Raw genomic sequence first — 15612 nt, forward strand, 5'->3', positions numbered from 1 at the left:
TTTAGAGACATGGAGATAAATGCATATTATTACAGATGTAGACTTGCTCATCTGAGAATATTTTTGTATTTTTCAAATAAATATTGAATTTTTTATGAATTTATTTCTTTGGCTCTGTGTGGTATCAAATGGCAGTTAGCTTTTCCTCCCTCAGCTTTCTACACAAATTGTACCGTTACGTCTTACGAAGCGCCTTTGAGTTCGCACCGTACTGGCGAGTTTCGCCTCGGCCCGCTCGCCGAGAGAGGCGGCGGAGCCACGCCGGCGGGGCGTCGGGGTCGGAGCGCGCGGATAGGGGCGGAGCGTGGGGGCTTGGAACCCGTTGATAACTGCTTGCAGTTCTAGTTCATTTTTGTTTTTCTCTTCCACATTAAAGTTTGATGCTGTTTTGAATGGACCATCTTTACATCCACTACAAGTATAGCAAACCAGACAGCTTTTCTTTATTATAGGGACTTTTATTACAGTACACTAAAAGGTTGCATTGTGCCCCTGTTTATATTTTTAACAGTGTAATTCTGTAAAGACAAAATATATCAGGTGATCTAGCTCTCTGATTTACATATTTCACTAAATTGGGGGTTTAAATATTGCAATACTTCCCTATAAGGAAAAGAGACCTGCAGAAGGAAATTGTTACCAATAACATTTAATACACATGCATGGTTGTGTGTTCTATATAATTGTTTTCCCTAAATTTGATTTAATTGTATATCTCATTGCTTACAATTTTGTAATACATCATAATATTAAACTGTAAAAGCTGTGTGAGCTTCTTGCTAATATTCTGTCCTAAAATCTGGTTATATGTGCCTTTTTTTCAGCACCAGCCCCTTTAGTGGTCTCTGCATGGCCCTGTGTTCACAAATGATATTTAAAACAGTTATAGAGAAGAAATAGTTATTTCAGTGCAGTGTGCACATATTAACCTGTCAAATAACAAAACATGTTGAACTTGAGCACTCGTAAAGCAAAACCTCAACTGAGGACATAGTGTCATTAAAAAAATAGTACGATCCAGATTATGGTTTGGATCACCACCAAAATGTAATCACTTTTTTTGTGACAAGCCCAACATTTCCAGAAAGTTTCATCAAAATCTGTTCATTAGTTTTTAGGTAATCTTGCTAACAGACATACAAACAAATCAACATTACCTTCTTGACAAAGGTGAATATACGTATATCCCCAAATAAACTTTATATTCTAATTAAATTTTAAAATTAAAACAACAACATTTAATGTGGAGATTTTAATTTCAGGTAAAATTATTTCATTTGACCTGAACTAATTTTTTTATAATCAACTCACATAATTCCGTATAAGAAATATGTTGAAAAACCTGAACTCACTAACAGGCTCACATTATGCCCTAAAAAGCTGCAGTTTTGTTACAGTAAGAACAAAATGTGAGAATTTTAGAAGACATTACCATCAGAACCATGAATTTAACTGATCATACAGCCTCTTCAAAACAACTGGACCATCACTCTGACATTTATACAGCTGCTGATTGGATGTGACTTCATAAAATTATTCCTGTTCTAACTTAAATCTCTGGTAATTTTACTGATATCTTGTTTCCCAACATAATTTAAATAACAAATTTAAACTCCTGCAATGCTGTGAATAATCAGCTGATGTATAAATATTGCAGCTCTGTTGACATAAAGAGACTGGAATTACAGTTATCAAATAAAGAAATATTTATATTTATTCTAAGCATTATCATAGTATTATCTTTCATCTGTCTGTATGTTTTAATTAGAGCAGGAGTTAATGATGCTCTGTTCATAACCACATCAGGTCACAGCTTTAGTTTGATTAATAACTAACCTACAAGCTACTACAGAGCTAAATAACTTTTTTCTAATTTTCACAAAGCCTCTTCATAATCTATGAAAGCCTTGTTTTAGTTACAAAACAACAATACAAGGAAGTTTTAAACTCACCACCACATGAGGCTGTGCAGGCAAATAAGAAGCTGCAGTTGAAACCCTAACCCTAAAACAGCTCACAGCTAAAGCAGCAAACAGCAAAATGAAGCAGCTTCCTTTCTTTAACTTAGAACCAGAGTGTGTTATGATTTAGGTTTTTCTTGATGGATTCTTGTATTTGCTTTATTGTCCTTGTCTTTGTATTGTTTTGTCTTCTTTATACCTTGGTTCTGTTTTGTCACTATTCACCTGTCCTCTGCTCAGTAGTTTTCTGGTTACCTGTCACACCCATCTCCACATGTCAGTAATTGTAATCACTCACCTGTGCCCATTTCCCTTAATCATCCTCTGCTTTAAAACCTGTTCATTTTCTCCACTCCCCTGCCGGTTCATTGTTTCTTGTAGGTTGTTGTTGCTGTCGTTCGTCTCATGTTCCATGTTGCCTTCCCTTGTCTCGCCTCACCTCGCCCTTATCTGCGTTTTGGATTTTTGTTATAGTTGTTTTGCTGCCATGTCAGCTTTTGTTTTTAGTTTTGTTATTTAAAAATAAATCTTTTATTTATTAATTATGACTCTGCGTATTGGGTTTGCCATGCTCACCTCCAGTCCTGACAGAGTGTCTCTTAAACATTTCAGCCAGGAGTTTATTTCATTACATTAGTTTGTGGACCGTCGGAGGACAGCAGGGTACTGGACGGTACCAGTGGTCATCAGAGCACTCGGTACTGTGACCCACTATACTGGAAGAGTGGCTCCAACAGATCCCAGGAACAACCTCAGAGATCTCTGTCTAGAAGAGTCCTAGGAACAGCTAAGATACTGAGCTGAACTCTCAAGCTCCCAGACTTCTGATAGAGGACCTGAGCTTGAAGTAAAAGTTGTTTTTATGTGAGTAAATTGCTTATTTTAGGGATTGCTAATGTTAAGAAACACAACACTTCAAATCCACAAAATTTAGAAAAAATGAAGCAACTGGACGTCCTTTCTGTAGTTGAAGATGTTCCGTTTCCCGTCGGAAAGCTTTCTCAATTTAAAACTAGAGAGAGTCAGGTTTCAAGCTTTAAACCTCATGAGATGCTCTGTTTACGTGAGCTAAATTCACATGCATATTAATCTCACTCCCCTCCCACTAGAGGGTCATTAGGGTATTTGCTTGCCTAGCTCATGAGAAAAATATTTTGGTCTCATGTATGAAGGTGTAAATTTGAAGGAAAATGACTGAGTATCAGGCCTAATGCTTCATAATTCTCTAAAAACATACAATACAGCATTAAACCTGATACAGAGTCATTTTCACTCTAATTCACACCTTCATGCATGAGACCAAAGCATTTCTTTTTGTTTCTCGTCAAACAGAAAATGAAAAGAGGAGTTTTTCAGTAGCACAAAGCAGCAGGAGCATGATAACCAATTCAGGTAGAAACATGTTGTAGACCACATATGTCAAACTTCTTGGGGGCTGCTTTCCTGCATGTTTTAGGTGTGCTCTTGCTTTAAAACACTTGAATGACTTGTGGACATGCTTCTGGATAACTTGATGATTTGGTGAGGAGGTCAATTAGGTGTGTTGGAGCAGAAAAACCTAAAACTTCCAGGACAGTGGCCCCTGCTGTTGACTGATTCAGCATCTGGCAACAGGTGTCAGGAACCTACCTGAGACGGGGGGTGGGGCTAAACGAGTGCTGAAACTCTGTTGGTTGGTCAACTGCAAGACAGAGACAACAGAGTTCAGTTAGACTCTGACAAGAACAGACATGTCAAAGAGTTTCTCTCCTCCATCATGTGACTTCTGAGAAATCATTCCAGGCTGTTTACCTGCAGCTCAGGTGTTCTAACAAAGCTGCAGAGCCTCATTCTTCAGGTGGGAGGAGCTGAGAGTGTGGCCTGTTTTTAACTCTTATTTCCTCCTAACATTCTGTAGATTCCTCCTGTCTTCAGGGTCAAACAAGAACCACCTCCACTAAACCTCCAGAATAAGAAACTTTTCTTCTTTTATTGTTTGTGGAAAATGCTGCATGTTGCTGCAGGTCCTTTTATCACAGCCAGTGGATGTCCCTACAAGTATGTTAACAAATGATTTAAACATTTTGGACTTATTTACTGGATCTGGTGTTTATTTTAAAGCCCCTGTAGAATACTTCTCCTAGACATTAAGGTTTTAACAACTAAGTTTTGTTTCTATAATGTGAGGGTATTTATTAATCCATATTGTCTGGTCTTCAATGTTTGTCAGCCAATCAGGACAAAAAGAAATAGTTCCTGTGGGTGTTTGTGTGCATCGTTAGCAAAATAACTCAAGAATCACTGTATTGAATTTAATAAAACTTTTAGAAAGTAATCACTGAATGAACATGTACAACTGAGTTACTTTTAAAGTCAATACAGTTCAGGATGGCCGCCACATCAACTGGCATCACGTTACCTGTTGTGAGAGTCGGTGGAGGTGTTTCTGCTGGTCATGTGCCTCTCAGTTTGTGTGAGCAGTCACGTTCTTTTGAACAGGTACCTGCTAAAACAGGAAGAGCAGCAGGGAGAGCTCCTTTCTACAGCCATCTGAAATCAACAAATCTACATCTACAACTCATTAACATTTGGAGGCTAACTAATTCAAGATGGCTGCCACAGCTAATTGACATCAGCCAGAAATCTAAACAGATATTAAACTAGATTTTGTGTAGTAGTAGCTGAGAGTTATCCCCATGATATACTCTGAGCACTAATACATCATGTGAGATCTCACATCATCACATGAGATACAGCAGATAACCTGATTTACAAAACAGCCCAAACTCTGTCACTTTCCAGCAAAGGATTATTTCAGTTTAAAACTCTCACATTAAAGGTGGTGGCCATATGCATTACTTCAAGAAATATACACTGCCTGGCCCCCAAAAAAGTCGCTACCTGGATTTAACTAAGCAAATAGATACAAGCCTCCTGTTGGATAATTACTTCATGGTTGATTATGTTTCAGCTGGCAACAAGTTATTTAACCGTAACTGGTGCAATAAGTTGCTTCTCATTTCTTAAACAACCATGTCAAAAGACACATCCTGTGGTTGTGGAAAAGCTGTCAGTCTGTTTGAGAAGGGTTAAATCATTGGCATGCATCAAGCAGGGAAAACATCTAAGGAGATTGCAGAAACTACTAAAATTGGGTTAAGAACTGTCCAACGCATTATTAGAAACTGGAAGGATAGTGGGGACCCATTATCTTTGAGGAAAAAAGGTGGCCAAAAAAAAATCCTGAATGATTGTGATTGGCGATCGAAGGCGATCAAAGGAAAACAACATTAAGAACTCCTGGCTACGTTTAATAGTGAAAATCAGAACATTTCCACACGCACAATGCGAAAGGAACTCAAGGGATTGGGACTGAACAGCTGTGTAGCCTTAAGAAAACAAGTAATCAGTGAGGCTAACTGGAAAAAAAGGCTTCAATTTGCTAGGGAGCATAAAGATTGGACTCTGGAGCAATGGAAGGTCATGTGGTCGGATGAGTCCAGATTTACCCTGTTCCAGAGTGATGGGTGCATCAGGGTAAGAAGAGAGGCAGGTGAAGTGTTGCACCCATCATGCCTAGTGCCTACTGTACAAGCCTGTGGGGCAGTGCTATGATCTGGGGTTGCTGCAGTTGGTCAGGTTTAGGTTCAGCAACAGGATGAGCTCAAAGAATGAGGTCAGCTGACTACCTGAATATAGTGAATGACCAGGTTATTCCATCAATGGATTTTTTTCTTCCCTGATGGCACGGGCATATTCCAAGATGACAATGCCAGGATTCATCAGGCTCAAATTGTGAAAGAGTGGTTCAGGGAGCATGAGACAGCATTTTTTACACATGGATTGGCCACCACAGAGTCCAGACCTTAACCCCATTGAGAATCTTTGGGATGTGCTGGAGAAGGTTTTGCGCAGCAGTTAGACTCTACCATCATCAATGCAAGATCTTGGCGAAAAATTAATGCAACACTGGATGGAAATAAATCTTGTGACATGGCAGAAGGTTATTGAAACCAGCGAATGCATGCCATAATCAAAGCTAAAGGCGGTCCAACAAAATATTAGAGTGTGTAACCTTTTTTTTGGTGGCAACTTTTTTTTATGGCCAGGCAGTGTATTTACTTGTGAGGTTATCATACCAAGATAGAATATTAGAGGTTAAAGCACTCAGTAAACAACCTTTTGTCTCACCTTCTAATTCAGTAGATATAATGAGCATGTGATTGGAAAGTCAGTAGATTTTTCTGCATTAGTTCCCAGGTATTTAAAATGGGTAACCTGCTCTGTTTATTGTTTTTTACAGTCAAAGGCCTGAATTCGGGCCCTGTACAGCCTTTCTTCACTTCTCTCAGATCCAGCTGCTTGGTTTTACTAATACTGAGGTTTAAAAAGCTGCTGTCAACCAAAGTGACAAGGTGGTCAAGATACTGAGACTAGGAGGGTTAATAACATCCTGTAGGCAAGCAGTCAGAGTCATATCATCAGGTACTTTATTCAGGAAGGGTCTTTTGTCTTATGGTTTATCTTAACAGACAAAATAAGACTTTTTAAAAGAAGACGGGCTGAAATGTCTTGAAGGCAGATGACAGGTTCATAAAAAGTAGGCACACATATGATTTAGTTTTATCTAAATGACTGAAGTATCTTTATTATCATTACTGCTAAAAGTACTGTATACATGGAGATATGAGATTTTAGCCACAGGTAGTTTTTGTAAAGCCTAAAATAAAGGACAACAACAAACAGTTTTTAATATTTTTGCCAGCATTGAGACGACTATGGCATAGAGAAGATTTTGATATTTTCTCTTTATTCATCTGTTGTCAGTTTAAAATGTTTTTCTTTTTTCTTTTACCTGAATGAGGAAACAGACACAGAAAAACATTCCTAAGAAGTGAAAATTCAGGTTCTCCAGGTTATGATGATCAGCAGCAGCTTGTTGCTGTGAGTCATTCTGTGTTTTCAGCAGCAGAGATCGGACTCAGCTCCGTCAGCAGCATCCAGCTACTCTGAGCCGACTCTTGGATCTGAGAGGAAAACTGTGTTTGTCGTCTGTCAGCGTCTCTGCTCTGAGTCTGTTTCAGGTATGTTAAGGCTTTTTTTGTCTCTGAAACTGGAAACAGACGTGTTGCTGCAGTTTATCACTCTGACAGAAACTTTGTTGATCCCTGCAGGGAAACGGCTTCGTACCATCACCCAACAAGGCAAGGTAACTTTATCTATATTGCACATTTCATACACATTGTAACACAATGTACTTCCCATAAAAACAAAAATTTCTCTGCTGGGTTCATATTTCACTCATGAAATCTGGACCAAAACCATTTAGTGATTTGAAAACCAACAGTGGAACTTTGAAATGAATTCTATGGCAGTTTGGGAGCCAGTATGAAAACTTTAAAACTGGAGTAGTTTGCTCAGATCTCTCAGTTCTTGTCAAAACCCGAGCTGCATCATTTTGAATAAACTGCAACTGTTTAATGCTCTTTTGGTGAAGTCCAGTTAGAAGACCATTGCAATAATCCAGCCTACTGGATGTAAAATTATGGAAGAGCTTCTCCTAATCTGTTTTAGATATAAAGGTTTTCAATCTAGATATGTTCTTTAGCTGTATAAGTCTGTATTAATGATTGATATGACTGATTGATATGACTAATAAAGGTCAGATCAGAATCTATCAGCACACCAAGATTTCAGAGTTGTTTTTTTGTTTTTAAAGACAGCAACTCACGTTGTTAACAAGTTGTTAACAAACACAATTATCTTAGTTTTGTCATGATTCAGTTGAAGGCAGTTTTAGTTCACCGAGTTATTTATTTTTGCTAAACAGTCACATAACAACTCTACTGAACTGTAGTCATTTGGAGACAATGCTAGATATATCCGTGTGTCATCTGTTTAACTATGATAGCCAACATTAAATTTCTGCAGAACTTTACCTAATGGTAGCATATAGGCTAAGCTAAAGTGGTCCAAAAACTGAGTCTTGAGGAAGCTCAGGGACAGTACTGCCCATGTTATTGTCTATATGAACATTGAAATTTCCCTTAATTATTAAAAAGTTGCAGTTAATACAGATATTTGACATAATCAGCAAACTCTTCAGTGAATTTATTAGAGGTCTATAAATAATTAAACATATGACTTTTAGTTCAGCTTTCACTAAGAAATAGAGATGTTCAAAAGAGCTAAAATTAACAAATGTAATTTTCTTGCACTGAAATACAGACTAAAAAATGACAATTAGTCTGCCACCTTTTTTGCCAGTTTGACATTTATTTATAAAATTTAAATTTCCTGGTGCTGCCTCATTAAGAATAGTGCCACAGCTACATTCAGTCAACTTTGTTTCACCAAGGAATAAAATGTCAATTTTAAAAGTTTTAATAATATCATTATTGTCCTCTTTTTATTTCTCATTATTTAAATAATTTTTATGTTACTTGTCATGACAGGGATTTAAAAAAGTGTCTGAACTTCTTAGAGCCCTGACTTTTTCTGGGATAGAATATTACTGATATTAGTATTGTAGCCTCGAGCCAATGCATATCCGTCAAACTTACAAACGTGATAATTCTTTGGAAGTTTGGGGGCTTGATGACTTTTGGTTGATAGTTGTTATTTAGGTGTCATGCACCACATGTTCCCAGCTCGCATGGGCTTATAAAACACTCCACAAACAAAAACACAGAGAACAAAATGACCACATAGAAATCACAGGAGCTATATAAATACCTTTACATCTTTAAATCTTTAAACTCAACCAGGATAGAGCCCTCGTTGTCTTCTTTCCCAGGCTTTAATAACAAAAATAGCAAATGCAAAAATTTCCTGATCATACATCCAAATTGAGGATTTTGTCCTCAGATAACCAAAATACATCTGTATTACTTCTGTTTATATATCTTCCACCACATTAGGGTCACAAAAAACACAAACTCTCTCCTCTACAGGGAGGCCTTTATATCTGCCCACTTCCACTGCCAGAGGTAAACTCCCAGTTCTAATCTGGGCACACAGGATAAATTTAGGCCTCAGTCCGATACTCTTCCTTATACTGAATGTGAAGTAGGTGAAGTGGGAAGACCTACAAAATAGGGAAGGTTAAAAGGAGTTGATATGGGAGTTGAATGAGGTGTGAATTGAGTTCCAATGCTGACGACATTCTTCATTTTGTTAGTGAAATCCAAAAGCAAAGCATTCAGACTGGGTGAAGAAAGTGGAGGGCTTAAAGGGGACTGTATGAGAACATTTTGGGAAAAATGGAAGTCTCCTGTTTAAGCTGAAAGAGCCTCCCTTTGCTCTTACAGCAAAGGGAGGCTGTAACAGCAAAGGGCAGGTTTGTCTAAACTAACATTAGAACTATGTTAATAAAAGTGAAGAAAAGTTGGAAAAAAAACAAAACAACAACTGATCTTTGCCAGGCGGCTGTTCGGACACTTTTCGAGTTTGGACCTGTTGATTGCTGGTGTCCCAACTGGCTATCAGTCAGATTTCAAACCGCAGTTTGCCAGTGTCCAGCTCAGCAAATGTCGCTTTGGAACCGCTAAGTGCCCCTGTCCCTAAGTCAGAATCCTCAGAGTTTGAATTAATACTGATATAAATCTGCATCAAATCTGCAGCGTTTAATCATTCAGAGTTTTTATGTTTTGAGACGGGACACTGAGCTGGGGGGGTCATAGCCAACAACAGCATAATAAGCCCTAAAACCACTCATTCTGAAATGAGCTCAAAACAGGCAGGACTGATCAGGCCAAATCTCAATATCTGAGAATGATTTTGTGTAATAAATGTAATGAGCATGTTTTGTACAGCCCACAAACCTATCCTGACTTGTTCAAGGATACATAATAGATCCCCTTTAAGGAAAACATCTGAGATATTAAATAATCTATCTTGTTTATGTTCATCTTGCTCACAATCGTACCTACTCAGGCTAAGCCAAACAACACCCACATACAGTCACGCTCAAGGCCCTTTATCGTATGTCCACCCTCATTGGCTAAAGCCCGGGGCTTTGGGCTGACCCTGGGCTTGTCATGGTTTTAGTTACAGATTTGGCCCACATGCAGAACACACACAGGAGACAGACGCAGATTTAAAATGTTTATTAAAAGGACTTGAGTACTGAAGAGGATGGTTTTGGACTGGGAACTCTGGAACGGGTCTTCGACTGTATGAGGAGGTGCAATGGTTGGATTAAGAAGAAATGAATGAGTAATGGATGACTGGAGAGGTTGCTTACAGAAGAGTTGATGGTACGCCACCAGGGAGAGATGAGTGAGGTCTGAGAGCTTGAAGCTGGTGGCGCAAGGTGGTGGTTAGCAGGGTGGCTAGGAGGGTGAGCAGAGTTCAATCAGAGGTGGTTCTCAAGGAGAGCTTCCAGGAAACTGCCAGCAATGAACCTGAGGAGGTGAGGCAGACTTGGAGACTTAAAACTTGGTGTAAGACTGAGAAATGTTCTGGAGCTGAAACTTCAGCACAGAGATAACCTGGGAAAGAGACACAAGGAGATGTGAGTAAACTTCAGTGAAGAGGCCAGGAACCAAGAGAGCACAAGACATACCCCATAGGTTAACACTCTAGTGAAAAAGTGCTGGCAGAAAGCTCCTTTTAGGCCTCTTCTTGATTAGGTCATGATATGAAACACCTGTCCGTCCTCAGCCAGCAGAGGTCAGGCACCATCTACTGAGGAAAAGGAAGAAGCAGCAGGCAAAACAGAGAGAAAAGACTTCCAGACCCCAACAGGGCTGAACTAAATTAGCCCAATTGAGCAGCAATCTGAAGAGGTGGGACAAGACGGCCGTCAATTATTCTGTAACACGAAAGATAATAAATGAATGAGGCTGTAAAATGTTAGCCCTTTGTAAAGACTGGGATTTTCTTGAGACCAGGGAGAGCTGATCCCTACTAGCCCAATTATACCATCCGTCCCTAGTGAGGATGTTTTTAAAGTTGAAGCCTCCATCAAAATCTGCCACCTTACAAAAGGCTGTCTTATTTGCTGTTTCAGAGTATATTGTATCCTGTCCTTGGCAGGGGTAGTTAGTATCCATCACACATAGTAGAAAATATTAGAGCTCAACAACTGTACTCCTGTCTTATTATGGAAATATCCATTTGTTTAAATAAATGCCTGTGTTGTCAAAACATATAGAAATTGTCAGTGAAGTTCACTGACTGAGTGACACATGTATCCTTAAGCAATATATTAAGCATCACCAGCCTGCTGAATATCTCATCTCCTTGTTGTGCTGGTGGCAGAGGTCCACTCAAATACACCTCAGTATCCAAATATCAAACTGTATTTAGCAGGTCAATAAAATCCTGTTTCAGTACCTCTGATTGTTGCTTCACTGTCAGGTTTTGTTTTGGTAGTGTTATTTTTGTATTTAGTGTTTTGTTTCTGGTTTCTTTTGGTTTTGGTTTACTGTCTTTGTTGTTTTTGGTTTACTGTTTGTTCCCCATTTGTCATCATTCTCCACTTATCTCTGTCAGCTCTTGTTAATTGCCACGCCCATCTCCACCTGTCCGCTATTGTAATCACTCACCTGTGCCCACTTCCCATATCATCCTCAGCTTTAAAACCTGGTCACTTTCTCCACTACCCCACTGGTTCATTGTCCCCCGGTATGTCTATTGTCTCTAGTCTCGTGCTGTCCAGTTCCCTTGCCTTGCCTTGCTTCGCCTCGCCGTTTTGTTTATTTAGTTTAGTTTTTGCTGCTACGTCATCTTTTATTTTAATAAATTAGTTTCCTTTTTGAATGATGAGTCTGTGTTCTGGGTTCATCATGCTCTCCGCCGGTCATGACATTTACAATTTCTAGGGCTCCTGTGTGTGTGTATTGACAGATTTCACAGTCAGATGTTCAGCAACAATCTTCATATTTGTTTTTGAGGTATTAGACTTTGTGTTTTAGGAAAACAGTACTTTGGTGTTTTTCTCACTGAAAAAGCCATTTATATCATTCACAGCTCCATCACCTACTGTCAGTGTTTGAGGCCCAGTAGTTAGCTTTTTCTGCAACCTTTTACTATTTGATTTAGCCCCATACCTTTCTCAGATGTTAGAAGATAAGCATTCTTTTTAGGGGAACAATAAAAGTGAAGCAAATCTGTTTTGCAATTGGTTGTATGTGTTTTGGGTTTGTTAGGTTTTACTTCTTTTTGAGGTGGTTATCCTCCTTCTTGGTATTGGAGTTGAAAAACTCTTCCTGTGTGATAGCAGTGAAGGTCAACCAGTTTCCTCACTTATCTCTGGACATTTGGTTCTGGCTGGTATATGTCCTCCCATGTCTTTATGCTAAGGCTCAGCTTCAAGCAAGTTCAAGTTCCAGAGAGGGATTCAGGTAGATTTAATACAATTTGCACAGGCGTTCTCCTAGCTGTCTGTTATCCTGTTTTTGTCCACTGTTTTGAGTCATTGTTAAAGTGGTCTCATCCCTATATTTATCATTTACCTCCAAATATACTGTAAGTTGATCAATTTTCATTTCCAGTACTGCTACCTTTTGAAGAAGCTTTTGATAGACGTCTGTGGAAAAAGGAGGCATTATGATGCCTTCAGACTGTTGGGTCGAGGGAATTTCTTTCTCTACAGCATGTCATTTGAGGATAGGTTGCTGGTAGAGCCTGGGCTGAGCTTTTAGCTGGGCCTAGTGGCCGGTGGTAGAACCTTAGCTGGGCCTGAAGGATTGTGGTGAAGCCTGGCCTGGGCGTGGTGACTGACCTTGGTGATTGAACCTGAGCTTGACTGGATGGTCAGCTGCTCAGCTCTGCTGTGGGTCACAACAAATCAGGAAGCAAGTGAAAGGAAAAATAGTGTGAAAATCTGACGATCTTATTTATAAAGATAACATGTTTATTATTCTTTAGTTTGCAATGTAGAACATTACATACACGTTGATACAGACTATATGTTGGCCAGATGTTTCTGTCAGTCAAGACATAAACATCAGGCCACAGATCACAGCCAGAGTTTTACTGTGAAGTTAGACATTTGTCCAACCTGGTTACTGGTTCAGATATTTGTTAAAATGCACCCAGAGATTATTTATCTTTAAAACTTGGTAAAATCTTTTTCAGTAATTTTACATTCCCTTTTGTCAAATTCTAAAATTGAAAGAGAACTTTTTCTGTCGTAGTATTTACACTGTTTATATGATAAAACCTACTGTCAGGTATCTAAATAAAAGACAAACAATATTAAAATGTAAAAAGGAACCAGCTGATGTCCACACAGAGCCACACTCCACCACTGAGAATCAAAGAGCTGCTGAAGCGTGTGTTTGTCAGGAGAAGGCTTCATGTGTTCAGACGGGAACTTTCCTCTGACTCCCACTCAGTCTGACCCGTCACACCACATATTTTCACACTGAACACATGAAGGTGTGGCTGCACACACTCTGATCAACAACAAAGTGTTTCAGTTAAATCAGCTTAACCACATGTTCAGACATCTTGTTTGTTTTCAGTTAATGAGAGTATCCTGTTCCACATCCTAAATAGTTCAGTGTGTTCACAACTTGTCTGACAGCTGGTCTCAGTACAGTTCTGTGTGTAAAAACATCTAAATTCCTCCCTGAATCTCTGAACTGAGAAAGCTGTGACTACTGTCTGCTGCAGGTGAGATACTGACACCTGTCCCTTAAACCTGTGAGGTGAGGCTGTGACTTATTCCAGTAAGCCAATCACATTTTGTCACAAGATTCTTTCAAAAAACACTTCAAGCCAGACCTCAGACTCTTCTTGGATGTCTTACTGAAAGGATCAATATGAAATTATGTGTTGGAGTGAACTTATTGCTGTTATGCTGCTCAGGCAGCCAGTGAGGTAGTTACAAAGCTGTAACAGAAGGAGCATGAAAAGGTAAGCTGGCTTAGCAGCTGGAGTGTCTCCTGTTGTGATGACAGATGGTCTACCACAGGATTTCAAATGGGAGATCTTCAATACACAACTTTTGTTTAGCAAACTAAATCAACACTAGTTTGACATGGTTTAAATAAATCAAGTTTGGAGCTTCAGGGAGGGATTCAAACGTTTTCACACACTTCTTCTTCAGCACTTTGGACTGTTTGAACAAACTGTAAGTTTGCTTTGATTCATCCTTGTACTTTGTCTTCAGGAACTTTCCTGTTTGTTTCTGCTCTCTAATGTTTGGAGAACATGTTGACTTCTTATTTCAGCACAAAGTTTAATCACTCTGCTGTTTGAAGACAAATCTACAGGATAGTTATCGCCTGCTGCTGAAGGTGAAGAGAGAGCAATAAGGTTTGTACCTGTGTGCAAGTGTGAGTGAGTGTGTCTGTGTGCGTGTTTGTTACTCTGTGACCTTAAAAAGGTCTTACAATATCACATGAGATCATGCATATTATTTACTTTAAACAAAATGGTATTACAGTAACTCCACCCCTTCTTATCAAAGATGATTTTAGTTTAACACTCTGACATAAAAGGTGGCGGGTGATATGCATTCCATGAAGGCCTTTAATTCATTATGATTTTGCAGTAAAAATGTCCCATGATGTTTCTGCAGGATAAAGATGGAGAACACTTCTGATGTGAAGCATCAGTTGATGCACATACTGAAAGATTTATTATGGAAGGAGCTGAAACTTTTCCACTGGCACCTTCAGAATCCTGAACCACAAGACGGGTTTGAAGCCATGAAAAAGGCCCGTCTGGAGAAAGCAGACAGGCTCGATACAGTGGACTTAATGGTTGAGATGTATACCTCAGATCATGTGATGGAGGTGACAAACCTAGTTTTAAAGAAGATGAAGCTGGAGAAAGGTCAGTCAGAGAGATAAAAAGGCATGAAACATTTGATGCAGCATACAGAAGCAAAAACTTTGTTTTAAAAAAAGTCTCCAAATATATATATATATATATATATATATATATATATATATATATATATATATATATATATTTTTTTTTTTTTTTAAACCATTGTGCTTTTGGATTTTTACACAGCTGTTATATGAAGATTAAATAAAAACTTGTACATTTTCTGCATTATTTATAATGCCCATAGGAGAATTAAAAACAGCCAGTTCATAACTTCAGGTACATTTTCTTCCAACAAAACAAACCTCACAAGTTGTGCCAAATAAGCCGTCAGGTGGTCCATGTTCATCAGGTATGGAGCTCAGTAGTTTCTACGAGATGGCATCAAGCTTGGCTGGTTTCACTGACAAAGAAATAATTTCATCTGTAACATGCTTTTATCACAAACTTTTAAAATGCAAAACATAAGTTTAAACAAAAATCTATTGGAGAGGCAATTTTGAAGTCCTCGGTAGAGGATGAAGATTTTAAATCTCTAAAGATTTAACCTGCTGGATTAATGACACATTAAAATGTCACAAAACATGGGACAAAAATATTCAGTCACTGATTAGATGAAAATAAGTATATTCCTGACTCCAAAAAATATTATCTGATAATGTTCATTTTTGTTTATCTTCAGAAACTCTTTGTCAACATAACTTAAAATCATTTTTGAAGAAGAAGTTCCAGTGTGTGTTTGAGGGGATTGCTAAAGCAGGAAAAGAAACCTTTCTGAATCAGATCTACACAGAGCTCTACATCACAGAGGGAGGGACTGGAGAGGTCAATGATGAACATGAGGTCAGACAGATTGAAACAGCATCCAGGAAACCACACAGAC

General features: G+C 38.7%; 2 long non-coding RNA genes across 3 annotated transcripts in view; one reads left to right on the top strand and one right to left on the bottom strand.

Annotated features, from left to right (window-relative positions):
- Window positions 1-6511: 6511 nt before the first annotated feature.
- LOC108248685 lies at window positions 6512-15612 on the top strand. Its single transcript, XR_001809151.3, has 5 exons — window positions 6512-7024; window positions 7115-7149; window positions 14126-14210; window positions 14476-14732; window positions 15412-15612. It is a non-coding gene; the product is annotated as an uncharacterized LOC108248685 (long non-coding RNA).
- The window catches only part of LOC119616809, a 29082-nt gene continuing 28873 nt past the window's right edge, over window positions 15404-15612 (bottom strand). For both annotated transcript variants that reach the window (XR_005232861.1, XR_005232860.1), the window contains exon 4: window positions 15404-15416. This is a non-coding gene — a long non-coding RNA (uncharacterized LOC119616809). The remainder of the gene's footprint in view (window positions 15417-15612) is intronic.

The sequence above is a fragment of the Kryptolebias marmoratus genome, unplaced genomic scaffold (assembly GCF_001649575.2).
Source record: "Kryptolebias marmoratus isolate JLee-2015 unplaced genomic scaffold, ASM164957v2 Scaffold25, whole genome shotgun sequence".
NCBI lineage: Eukaryota > Metazoa > Chordata > Actinopteri > Cyprinodontiformes > Rivulidae > Kryptolebias > Kryptolebias marmoratus.